This window comes from Tyto alba, unplaced genomic scaffold, assembly GCF_018691265.1.
Source record: "Tyto alba isolate M040663 unplaced genomic scaffold, T.alba_DEE_v4.0 Super-Scaffold_1, whole genome shotgun sequence".
Lineage (NCBI taxonomy): Eukaryota > Metazoa > Chordata > Aves > Strigiformes > Tytonidae > Tyto > Tyto alba.
The window spans coordinates 13,132,628-13,146,375 of NW_024881261.1; the positions used below are offsets into that span (position 1 = coordinate 13,132,628).

At 39.4% G+C, this 13,748-nt stretch overlaps 1 long non-coding RNA gene across 1 annotated transcript; it reads right to left on the reverse strand.

Moving 5' to 3' along the window:
- Positions 1 to 121: 121 nt before the first annotated feature.
- On the reverse strand, positions 122 to 11,968 carry LOC116960639. The gene is made up of 3 exons (XR_004406489.2): positions 11,959 to 11,968; positions 2,701 to 2,708; positions 122 to 212 (listed from the first exon to the last, which is right to left on the reverse strand). It is a non-coding gene; the product is annotated as an uncharacterized LOC116960639 (long non-coding RNA).
- Positions 11,969 to 13,748: the final 1,780 nt, after the last annotated feature.

The following is a 13,748-nucleotide window of genomic DNA, read 5'->3' on the forward strand; positions in this document are numbered from 1 at the left end:
CAACACAGACCGCCGCAGACCAAGGCCGAGCTCACCCATAATGGTAGTACCACGCACCTCTATGATAAAATATTTAAGAAGGGGGGGGGGGGAAACAGCGCAACTTCAACAGGAGAGAGGAGTGAGAATAAGTGAGAGCAACAGCTCTGAAGACACCCAGGTCAGTGCAGAAGGAGGGGAAGGAGGTGCTCCAGGTTCCAGAGCAGAGATTCCTTTTCAGCCCATGGTGAAGACCATGGTGAGTCAGGCTGTGCCCCTGCAGCCCATGGAGAACCATGGTGGAGCAGATTTCCACCTGCAGCATGTGGAGGAACCCACACTAGATGAGGTGGATGTGCCTAAAAGAGGTTGTGATCCCATGAATAGCCAATGCTGGAGCAGGTTTGCTGGCAAGACTTGTCACCCTGTGTGGTAGCCACACTGTAACAGTCTGTTCCTGAAAGACAGCACCCCACAGGAGAGACCCATGCTGGAACAATTAGTGAAGAACTGCAGCCCGTGGGAAGGACTCACGTTGGAGAAGTTCATAGCTGACTGTCTTCTGGAGGAAGAAGTAGGAGTCGGGGGAAGGTGTTTCAGGATTTGGTTTTATTTCTCATTAACCTGTTCTGATTTGACTGGTAATAAAATAAACTAATTTCCCCAAGTCGAGTCTGTTTTGCCCATGATGGTAACTGGTGAGTGATCTCTGTCTTTATCTTGACACAATAACCTTTCAGTATATTTTCTCCTTCCTCATCCAGTCAAGGAGGGAAGTGATAGAGCGGCTTTCGTGGACACCTGGAACCCAGCCAGAGTCAACCCACCGCATATGTCTTTCACACAGTCCCATAGATATGACTGATACATTCCTAGCTGTAACTTCTTTGCTTCTGTCCTCCTCAACATTCAGTAGATGATTTGGGGTGTATTTACAGAAGGAAATCGTAGGAGAGGTGACCTGGGCACAAATAAATGATATTTCTACATTGTACTCCTGCAGCTCTGGGACTGTGAAAGTCCCAAAACAGCAGTTCCTAGTCACTGACTGACAGTCTTCTTTCTGCCTGCAGCTAGCTGAGTGGGGTCACTGTTCTGGAATATGAAATTGCCTGGAGAAACATATACTTTGATAGCTGGTTTGGGTGCAAGGGAGAGCTGGAGAAATTACCTTTAGCAAGAGAGCAGCCAGCAGTCATCATGTAGCTGTATTCCTGCCCCAGACCACAACAAACACGTAGATTAAACAAATGAACACCAGAAATGCTCAGTGTCACTTCAGTTCCTTTCTAGACTCAGACCAATCCCTGTCTTTCCAGCTCAAAGGGGTTCTTTTCTGTGAGAAAGGGAAAAGTTAATTACACAATTCCTCCTGTTCTCTTATGGATTAGACTAGTGCAGTCTAGACTTGCAATTTAGAAAGCTGTTTATAGGCAGCTGCTTGGCAAAGAACAGACATCTTTCTTGTAGTCCAATACATTTAAATATTTAAAGGCCAGCTGCACAGAGCAATGTCCCAGAACATTGTCACTGGGACATGGTGACTCATGCACAGCCAGAGGAACATGAATTGAACTTTCTGCCACAAGATGGGGCTCTGCCTGCCCTGTTTCCCCATATACCATAATTTTATGTTTTGCTTCCTCTCCTGCATGAAAAATCATTGTTTCCTTGGTTAAAATGCATCTTTTTTTTTTTTTCTTCTTGTTTTGCTGTACTGAAGCACATTTATTTTCCATGGCAAGAAAACGACTTTTCTGTCTTGCCCCCAAACAGACACGCAAAAATGACAAAGCCTCTAGGATCCCCTTGGCTGAGATAGATGAGCTGTACTTACAGAATTAAAGTAAAACCTTTATTGCAGAGTGAAACGATGCTATAACCAAGCCATCTGTTTCATAGCCTCCTGAAATGGAGAGCATTCGTGCAGATTTCCTGCTTCTTGCTATTTAAGTGTTTTGCTCCTAACAAGCAGAGGACCAATGACAAGATTCTGATATTTGATGCTCACTGGAGAAACAAGCTGAAGTTCACAGGACTGTGCTGGATTTTTGTTCAGGAATGAATAGCAACCTCATTTTATAGCAAAGAACTTATTAGTACTGTGGTTGTGCCCACGAGCTTTCATTGGATGTTCACAATGACTGGTAGTCAACACATATATAAAGGAAATTTATTTATGCAGGGTCAGTTGGCTGAAAATTGGGCACCCTTTCTTTTGTATGGGACAGCTTTGAATAGGATTGGTGGCTTCTGTCCATCAGATACCAAATGTCTTAACTGAATTCCATCACTTTTACTTACTGGTGTGTGAAGATGGTGATACCACAGCTACCCGTCAGCCTTTATCAATATACTGTTGCAAATAGTAAAAGTCACTGCAATCACTTCAGGTGGTGATCACTCAGGCTCAGCACATAGGGAGGGGACTTTCCCTCTCCCTTCAGAGTGAGATGTTCTGAGGTGGTGGGAACTCTGCGTGAGCCCATGTGAGGATGATCACATGAAACTCTGGCACTGCAGGGTGATCATCTATCGGGACAGGGAACCACCATGCACGAACCTTCCTGTCCAAGTGTCCAGAAACGTGTGCTGAACATCTGAACTTCTTCAGCTATCAGACTTGGTTCCTGCTAAGAGAGTCACCTTTTTTTATCTTTTTTTTTTTTTTTTTTTACTTTTGTGTCACCCCTCTCTTGCCGCTGCTTGTAATCTCAGGACTCTGCTTCCTGCACTACATCTTCCACACTTCCCTGTCCATCCACCCACAAATGTCCTTGTAACTGCTTCCAAGCAGTAACAGAAAAGAGTGGCAAACATCATCAACACTTCCCTTGGAGGTTACCTAGCCCAGCCAGCCCTCTGAAAGTCTGGCAGCCGTGCCTTATGCCTTTCTATACATTACCAAACACTGCAGCATGGATGAGCTGGTTCTTTTCTGGATTTTATTGCTTCACTCCTGTGTGTCCTTTACATATCTCTTCATTCATCCTAAATGTTAAGTACAAATGACCATATTTATGAAAGCAGTTTAACTGAGTTACAAGCCTTTGGAATCACAGACCCCTGACAAACCTTTACCTTTCTCATAGTCATGCACAGTTACTGCTAAATTTTAGCTATAGGAAGGTGACACTGTTTCTTTGAGCAGTTGTGAGCCATGTAGAATGGTTTTGCAGACCACCAGTAGCCTGTGAATCATTGGTCAATGCATGTTACCCTTAACATAAAAAATAGAGGCCTCTGAATGAGCCTAAATCTCATTTCTTTGCTTTCTCGTAATTTTTGTTTCTGCTTCTTCTCCTCTCACATACTTGTACTTTTTCTCAGTAAGTACAGGACGCTGCTCAACTTTTAAAACCACCAAAACACCAAAAGAAAAGGTTTTCACACCTTCTTAAATTTCAATAATACAGCCTTCAGCATATTTAAAACTTGGAACCAAAACAAATTTTTTTGGATCAAGTCCAGTCCTCTGTGACCTGCGGTTGCCTCCTTGTACAAGCTCATTATAAACTTGTCAAGGCTATTTTAAATGAGTTAGATCTTTCTCTCCACTAGTCCAGTTGGAAGATTGTCCAGAACCTTTCTGTGCTTTGCTGATAGAGGAATCTTCTCATTTTAAAGTTAAAACTTCTTCATAGCTATGAGGAGAAGGATTTATGTGCTATTCTTTGCAGAACAGGACAAAGGAGAATGTCAGAGGTTTTCCTTCATTTGGATACAAGTTGTTTTTACAAAAGGGCTATGAAGTAGTGTACAGAGATCAGTTAAGCAATGGGCACAGGGGGTGAATGTGCATTTTTAGTGGTGGGACTGAATGATGGTTAGAAATTATGAAAAATCCTCTCTGTACAGACTGGACAAAATCCATCAGCAATTCCGATCAACATTTTATAAAATTAGTGGTCAATTCTCAAATCTTTATGTGAATTAGCATAATACAAGAGTAAATAGAAAACACCTTCACTCTTACCCTAAAACACAGATTTTACAAATCATCTTTCTTTCTGTGGTCATGGAGGTTTTTAGGGCAGACTGTCTAACACGCTTGTGATGCTGAGGGAAGCAGGGTACCATGGAAGCTGTTAACTTTTTCTTACTGAAGTTTTCTTTCTGGGAAACTGGTGACAACCATCTCATGGCTGTGCCTTGTATGCTTTCTTCACAAATACTGAATACCAATGTAGTATGTAGGGAAGCAGTACCCTGCTTAGAGGAACAGCGAAAATTTAATACAGGTAGCTCAGGAAAGTGGACTGGATCAGTACTGCAAGGCTGGGCTGAGATGTAATACTGGGTGCACAGAAATGCTCAGAAGAAAAGGAAAAGAAAAAGTCCTTGTCTGCACTTCACATGAAGACCTGCTTCCCATTCCTCTTGTAGATTATAAATTCCGACCGTGGCTCTGTTACTTATTGACAATGACAAGGGACAGGCAACAAGTGGTCAGTGCAGCCCATGTCTGGGGTGCCAGGAAAGGTGCTGAGCTTGCCCCCTGCCAGCTGCGTCCACTTGCAAACGTTCAGACAGTTTCACACAGCCAGTGGTCTTTCTCACTTGGGTCAGGAAATACCAGTGGTTCAGTGCACACTGAAATGTCCTCACAGGATCCCAAATACTTTCAGAAAATAAAACATTTTCGTGTCTCTTTTCCTCCAGCCTGCGGCTTTCTCAGAATATGTTTGTTCCCTTAGTACTTCCTTTTCTGCACAGCCATTTCCAGACTAGTTGTCATTAATTATTGGTTTTAGGAACTGTGTCTTAATGAAGATAAATGATCCTGCAGTCTCTGAAATAGAAAGCCATTTGCACACTAGCAAATGGTGGGTCAGGCTGGTGGGTCTGCACCCAGTTCAGAGCATCCAGCCAGATGTTTCTATCATAAGTACTGTCACCAGAATTGTCACTAATGATCAGCCTTGTTAGTATTTGCTCTAAGCCCAGGCCAAGGACCAATGGGCCACAGAAGGCATATTTCCCTTAGAGCTCATTTTTGCCAACATTGTTTAAAAATGCATTTAGCATGGGGCAGTGTAAGAAACAGCTGACCGTACTGTTCAGTAGATTAAAAGATGGCATTTCTTCAGAGCAGTCAGTATGGCACTTCTCACTAGCAGCAGTCAGTGCCGGAGGACCTATCAGTGGCTGCACTTTCAGAAAGAAGTTGCTTATGAACCTCAGTACGGCAGAAATGAAGTTGAAGAAAAGGGCTTCTTTTTTCCAGGTGACAGTGGTGGCCTAACCACCATGAGGGCATGGTCTTTCTGAGTAAGTAGGTTCTGCCTTTGGAACCAAGTTCTCCTGATGTATAAAGATTGAAACAAAAACAAAACCAAACCCCTTAGGAAATTCACAGATGAACAATAGGAGGATTTTTTTTTTTTTTAAGTTAACAGTTTTCAGTTAGCCGGAAAAGCTATGGCAAAATGCAGCACAAACATTTTACTTCCCACTCTTATCCTCTTATCTAAGTCTCATAAACAGTGCAACCAGTTTTGCTGAAATTTTAGAGAATAAATAAAACCAATATACTCAGCCAGAGGAGGAGTCCAACACTGCAATTTCATCACAAAGAATTAGCGAAACAATTGCAAGCAAGCTCATAAAGGTGAAGTTTCAAGGAATCTTATCTCCAGACAGTCCTGCCAACTTAGTTTGTATGTCCTCTTGTTCTCACATATTCTCACTATTCTGCTTTGTTCTAACGATCTCTTTTTTCTCTATTATTCTCTTTATGAATAATAGTGAAATGAGATATTTCATTCTTTCTCCTATCTATTCTAAATAGAAACATACCTTATAATCAATGAAGTGCTAATCTAGTTTTCCACCCAATGATGTCTGAGCGAATTTGAAACTCAAAATATAACCATTTGTTCCATTCTGGCTCAATAATCTGATAAGAAAAGAACATTGTACCTTCCCTTGGATAGCTGGTCTTTTGTAAGAAAGGTACAAATGCAAACCTGCAAACTTGAGTGTAGTATATGGACTGCTGTATGATTCTGTATGACTTCCTGTACTTTCTCATCCGCCAAAACATTAGTAAAATGGAGGATTAGAGATGTGCATTATTGTTCTAGGTAATTAGGAAAAATACACAAGTGATCATCATTAGTGGTTCATAATGCAGCAATGAAAACATGATTGTAGCTTAGCCCTAACTCTTAGCTGATAGAACAGGGCCACTACAGCAGGACTGTGGAGAAATGCTGTATGACAAGGGGTTTGTAATGATTTACAGGGTTTTTCTTAATTGCACAATCAGTTGCTTGTTCCAGTTAATTGAGTTCCCCTTCCAGTAATTACTCTTTGCAGTTCTTTATGTCACTGTATTGCAAGCTTAGCTTTTCATACAGCTACCTTAACTCAGTTACCTTCCAGGACTTTTCTGCCTCATTCAACAGAACTATCATTGCCTCTGGAGTAGCTCACCAGGAATGATGGATTTGCTTCCTATATATTGTGCATGCCTCTTTGAAGAGTGTGGAGGGGTGCAAAGGGGGATACATCTGTTCTCCTCCTGGTGCACTACATGTGGAATCTTGACCTTTACTCCAGAAGTCACTGTTATAACCATGGTGAGAATACAGTTCAAACCATCATCCACCACATCCTTGACTTCTAAATGTCTATTTCTGTCACAGAGGAAAAACCAGCCCACATTTAATGGAACTGGAAACTACTAAGAAAAGCCTACATTTATACATGTGACTCTAAAACTAGGCAAGTAATATTTCATGAGAATATAAGAATGAATATGCAAGATTGAAAAGGCTGTGATACCAGGATGAATGGAAGAGTTGGCAGCTGTGGAGGTTGTCTCACCAGCTACCAAAATTTGAAGACAGTCTTGTGTTTCTTCCATCACTCATGAAATGTTAACTGCTTCTGGTTGTCTGTTGCTGTTTATTTTTAAACTGCTTTACTGTTGTTTTATGATAACCAATGTTATATATACATAAGTAACTGTTTTAACTTACATGTTTATGAAAGTCTTCTCTGTACTATAGGAAGGTGTGAACCCTTCCTCTGTATTTGCACATATACCAAGAGGCACCTATTTAAACTTTCCATGATCCTTTCAGTCTGAATAAAAATAAAAAAAAATGCCATTAGAACTTGTTTATTAAGTACTTTTCCTCCACACCCATTTGTATTAGCTACAAATTATTTCTGCAAACATTTTTTTTTTTATGTTTTCATTTTTAGGATTGCCAGATGAATATTAGTAATGATGATGTGTATGCTTCATACACATTGATATTTCTGGTACTTCTGCTTTTAAGTAGATGGAGGTTAGCTAAATTTCACCAAGCTATATATTGCAATCAGGCAGGATATAATTAAGGTAGTATGAAACAATGTGCTGAGCCAATGCTCATTTCCAGCTCCTCTGTTACCATCACAGACCAAATATCAATAACATATGTTTTATGTCAATGCTATCTTGTCCTTTATAGTCTTCAACAATAATGCAGCATGCAGTGGAATCTCATTACTCTACTGGGGTTTTACACCATTAGACACAGCTAATTCTCAGCATCTCTTATCCTCTACTGTTTTGTTTTCTGTTGAAATCTGGTAAGGATTAGAAATTCTTCTCTTCACAAATTCACCCATTCAAGATATGGATCATCTGGATTAAACTGACATGCAGAACAGATGTCATTTTGATTTGGCATCCAACTGGAAAATTGAGCAGCAACAATTACTTATAGTTGAGTTAAAACAAATAGTGTGTCTATGAGAGAGAAAACTACCTTTTCTATGCCAACCTGAGAGCTTTCTTTCAAATAGCACAACGATGTCATGTTTCATTTCAACTATGTCATGGTTTTCAGCTTTAATTTAGACTTTTAATTTTGATGTAGTTCAGCTTTAACTTCTCAAAAATATATATGTCATTCTGAAGCAAAACACTGAAAAGAAAAAATAAAACATGCTGGAAGTTAAAAAAAAGAAATCTTTTCAACAAATGTCAGCACTAGGATTCAAAATCCTTGTAACTTTTTCATTTTTTTACCTACAGAACTTATTTGTCAAGTGTAACCTTACTTTGTAAATGGTTGTAAACTTCTTAAACTACCTTGCCAAAACAAAATTCACTATAAAATGAGGAAAAAACATAGAACCTTGTATTTTAAGAGATTTTAAAAATAAGCTCTTCTTCACAGGACATTCAGTTTGGTAGTCTAAGTGAACTTGGAAAAGATGATGGATGTCCTATACCAAACAAATGAGTCCTAACCCTGACACTTCTAGAAAGGCAAATAGTAAATACCAAATAAGAAAAAGATCATTGCCCAGAGTGCTGTGTAGTTCCTAGAGTGCTTAACTGTGAGATTTTGGTTTTTTTGGGGGAGAAAGTTTTGTTGTTGTTGATAAAGACACTTGAATTTGAAAGAAGAAAAATAAAAATTGTCTCTGCACCAGATTCTCTTCCAGTAAGTTTAATTTCCTAATTATTTGTGGGGTCATTCCTGAGAGCTGCCAAGGTGTGACTCATTTTTATTAAGCACTGTGCCATACAGCACTGTTCATCAATATCTTTCAGCCATTCATTCCTCTCAGCCAGTGTCCCTTTTAAGCAACACTCAGAGCACTGGATTCAATTGCTTTAACTCTAGTGAAAAACAAGCTCACATCAAATACACAGGAAAGTATGTAACCATTATCACAGAGCTAGTCAGAGGACTAGGATGGAGTCCCTCGCTATAGAAATAAGTGGTCCTGTTGAGCCTTGGAGGAGAGTTTAACCTACAGATCCATACTGACTCAACATCTGAAGGCTTCCATTAGGGACACCTCTTTTGAGCCTATTACCTTTCAGAAATGCCAAAAGGCTTTTTTGACTCATGTCATTAAAATCTCATGTCAGTTTTTTTCAAGAATAAAGATTTATGCTACATGTCTGACCAAATCCTGTTCTGCAGTTCTGGTTGTGACCCAGAATATTTTATATCCTAGTCTACTCTGCTGTAATATCTGCAGTCAAAAATAAATAGAGATAATCCCTGCTCCAGAAATTGGTCCAATTCCTGTTATGGTTGATGTTTTCTTTTTCTAAGCTGAGGGTTTGAGGACTGGGTAGAGGGCTGTTAATCCTTTTGGTTAATTCTGGATAAAAAGAAGTTTTCTATATATAAAATGATTTATTGTTATTCTTTCTATAAAGGCAATGGAAAGAGAGAGAGGAACTGAGCAATGGGTGGTTCAAGAATACTAAGACCGATTTGGCACTGTTCATTAAGGCTATTGCATTATAAATGATCATGAAATGCACTATTTAGAATTCTAATGATCCCAGTAAAGGCAGCACATTTATTTTTAGAGAATTGTTAGGAACAATTGCTCGGTTCTCCTTATAAACAGCAGCAGCCGCAAGTAGAAATTAGATGCTGTGTAAACACAGTTGGGAGGTGTACGTGTCTGTGTTAGAGCAAATGAGCTGTATTGCATGGCAGATAAGTATCAGCCAACAAACTGCTTTTTTATCTGCTTAAACAAATTCTACAGAAAATGCTCTGCTAGCTGGTGTGATCTGAGGACAACCCTTGCAGACACACTGCAGAAGCCCTGAACACTAGATCCAGGTTGTGGCTATCTTGTGGTTGTACCTTCACAGGTCATTAAAACACAGTAACGACTAGAACCACTCTGCCTAGCAGTAGCACTTGTTGAAACAGTCTTCAGATGAAAAAGCCTAAGTCTAAAGGCTTCATTTCAGTAGAGAATATCACCCGGGAGGTCTTCAAGAACACCTACTGCTGTTGATGTGATGGGGAAATTCAAGTGCTTACATTAGAAGAACTGCTCACTGAGTACCAAAAAGAAGTGGGTAAATTACATGCCTAAATTATGCAGACTAGAATTCATTTTGAATTGTTATCACTTAATCACTTATAAAGTTAGCTTGGGCTCATTTCCAGGGTCTTCCTTAAATTCTCCCCGCTGTTCAAACTGGGGAACAATACCTACTTTGCTTCAGCACAGACGTGTTCTGGATCAGCACATGTTTTCATAACAGCTTCTTTCCAGCTTCAAGGAGGCTTTATTTCAGGTGATATTGCTTGTTTACAGTATTTCTAGAGACTTATTACCCTTAAGGAAAAGGACAGCTTTCCTATGTATATTTTTGAATTCATGCTGCCTTTGATGAATTCACAAAAACCCCAAAGTTGATAGATACGTGCCTTATTCAATGAAAAAGAGTCTTCTAAGATTATTTACAAATTTGGACTACATGGTGCATAAAGCTGTTTACCACTGAGGCCATTACTTTTCCTCAAGGTTTTCTGAAGTATATTCTACCTTGAAAAAGAAACCACTGAAACTGGGATTTAAATGCATATCTGAATAGGTAAAATTATTCTCAGCTTTGCATATCTATGAGGCTGTGCTGTGTCAAGACCATTTAAAAAAACATTGATCATCAGGACAAATTTTGTAATAGCAAAACTTTTTTGTTTATTTATTCATCTCCCAGGTGAACAGGGCAGGGAAAATTGAATCAGGAAAAGAAAATCTCAAATGTGAAAAAAACAAACTCAAAATGCTATTTTAAAAATTCCACATTAAACCTGAAAAATGCAAACCACAAATCTTCCCCCAAATTGGTCGCATTGAGATGTGTTCTGTGAGGGTCCCCTGAAAAGGTTCATACTGAAAATCATAAAATAATTAATTTTAATGTTAACTTCAAAAAAAAAAAAAAAAAAGACTTGACTAAAATTAGCTTAATGTTCAAATATAAAAGCACTTACAATTGGAACACTTTTTTCTTCCTTTCGTGAGTGTCAAAGCAAGTTTTTGGACAACATCGGCCCATTTTTAGCTTAAAGATTAATGCAAACTAACTTTCTTTGCCAAAAGTACAGATTCAATAAAGCTGCATTTTGAAAGAAAAATATATTTTGAGAAAAATTTCATAACCATGTCATGTCACCTCTTAATAGTGAAGCAGTTTGAACAAAGACATTTTAGTGACCAAAGCCATGGAAAGTATACTCAAGATGGAAAAGTGATTCGTAACTCTCAGAAATACCTAGTCTGATATATGGGTTGAAGTATCATTTTGCTTTATAAGAATTTTGTTAAGGATAAACATAATGAGGACATGTTCAGGTGGCTTTCTGATGTGAAAACAGATAAACAGATCAGCCAAATGCAAGAGTAGTGTTCTATGGTCTACGAACTTTTTGTGATCTACAGCTACATCTGAGACACTCCTGTTAGGCACCTGAAGAAATGTTAATTCATACATGTACATGCAACCTATGGAATTGACATGTCCACACTGTATCCTCTCTAGTTCTAGAGAGCTTTGTTAGGACTTGGGAGTTCAAAAGCAGGTGAATTCACTGCAATAAGCTGCTTAGGGAAGCTTCTAACTAGAGAGTCTCAGAGCTTGATTGTTTTTACCACTCATGCTTTTTGAACCTCCTTCCATTACTGACGTGTGGACTGCTCTTTTCTTTTGTAAATACAAACATTCTGTTCCACAGTGCTGCCAATTAAGGCATTCCCTGTGTGGGTTTTTTTTTCAGTAGCTGAAGATAAATTTTAATTACCTTTGGAATCTTCACTGTCATTTCCATGCCAGAAGAGTCTGAAGTGAACGTCTCCTCCCTTCAACCCTCAGCCCCTTAGCAGGCAGAGACCCACAGGCATCACCACTTGAGGAGAATAAAACTACCCCCCTCATCATGGTTTGCTTTCAGAGTGTTTGCTTGGCAGAATCCTTCTCTTCTACACTCCAATTTTTCAAGGAGATACTGTAACTGAAAAAAAGTATCTTGCAACCTCATGGATATCTGGAATATAAGTGCTTTCTAAGTCTCTCAAAGTGATTACAAGACTGTGTTTCAATTTTAGAGCCATGCAGCTAGGGAGGGCTGCACTTTAACAAATTCTCTCTGCTCATACTGCAGTACAACACACAGTTCTTATGATTAATAAAATGCAGCATAAAACCATAGCTTGCTGCCTGCCCAAATCTATTAACCCTCTATGAAGGTCTACTACAGAATCAAGGGATCTTCATGGAACTTTCTATTCTCCTGGCAGCTATATCTTTTCCCTCATTAAGATTACCCACATCTGCTTTTAATCAGGCCTTCTAGAGCTTCATGAGGAAGTCTACCTGTTGATTAGAGAGTGAGGCTTGCTCAGATTTCTGTTTAGTTTTCCTTAAAGGCTCACTTGGAGCATGAAAGTCTTTTTGCTCAGTCTGCTGTTGCAAAGGGGAGTAGAGTTTACAAGTTTAGGAGTGTTCTTAGTTACAAAATTTCCAACCAGTCTGGCATGGGTCAACAAAGATGTACTATTTTAGAGTCATGTGTATTGGAGGTAGCAGATGTCTCAGAGGGAAGCACTTTGCCATCTCCCAGGGCAGTAATTCTTACATCTCAGGAGATATAAGGTCTACAGCAGAGCACACTGTGTCTGCCTGAGGAAGGGACTAGCCAGCTTCTGGAAGGATGGTTTATGGGAGGTTTTGCCACAAGGCATAAACCTCATGTGTGAGACAGAGTTGGAGTCTCTGGGTTGGATTGCTCACAGTTTGATTCTTGGTCTCTGTCCCTTCCCTGTGTGTGGTCAAGTAGAGCTTTTCCATATTATCTCTAAAGGAGAATTGCTGTTTTACACTTGGAGAAATTTGATGTTTCTGGTGCAACAAAGGAACCTGAGCTGCTCTATAACTATCAAGAAAACTGTTGGTCTGGCATCATTCATCCAACAGAGTTCAGCTGCAGCTATATTGAGAAAAGAATCTACTAATAGTGAAGAAAGTGAAAAAGCTGGGCAATGTGTTTGTGCAGAAGAAAGTAGAAAAATATCGTCCTTGTTTAAGCTTCTTGTCAGCTGAGTAATAGAAGATATATTTATAAACCACATATTTTTCCCTCCTTTGGAGAATTAATTCCTACCTATCAGGAAATTGCCAGAAGATTCAAGCAGTAGCTGGCAAATCCAGCCATGTATGCAACAACTTATCGGCAGCCTGTGCAATAATGCACAAATCTTAATGGAAAAGCTGAGCAGCTGCCAAAGAAAACAGCCTGAGGGAAGGAGGAACGTGTTGATGTACAGAACACCTGAATCATGAGTTAATAGAGCAAAACTGCTTTGTAGCTTTTTGTTTTCTGGTTTCAGGCATGCAGTTTTGAAGGGGGCTAAGGTAGTCCTTAGCCCTTCAGGCATTGGCATGTAAAGTGTATCTATTCCTCTGTCATGGCTATGTAGCAACATGGTCTTGTTAAATTCAGATCAGTACTTCCTTTTTCCACCATTGCATTTTCTTTCTTCCTTCTTCAATCTTAGTCACCCAATTGTGTCTTCTATGATTTCCTTCTCCTCCGCTGGTGGGGTTTATTGGGTGTGGGATTTTTGTTTTGTTTCTTCTTTATTTTTTTTTTCTCCAGACCATATTTCCACTTCATTACAGTAATTTTATTCCAATTGCCTTAACAACTGTTGAACTATCTTTACAAGACCTAGATATACACAGATGAAGGGCATATACGTCTGTCAATGTAACACCTTGATAATAGGGTCATGAGCAGAACAGTATTTATGAAGAGTTCCTGCTTTTGTTAATAAATATCATTTTTTTTGTCAAGAAAATAAAGCATCTTCAGACAAACTCAGATCTCTTTCAGATCTCCTGGAAACTGTTGTCTGATTGGTTCCTTAGTCTTTGGGCCAAGTTTCGCTGTCAAGCATCATCCTTTAGAGGAGTCTCCCTTGAAAAAAAGACTGAA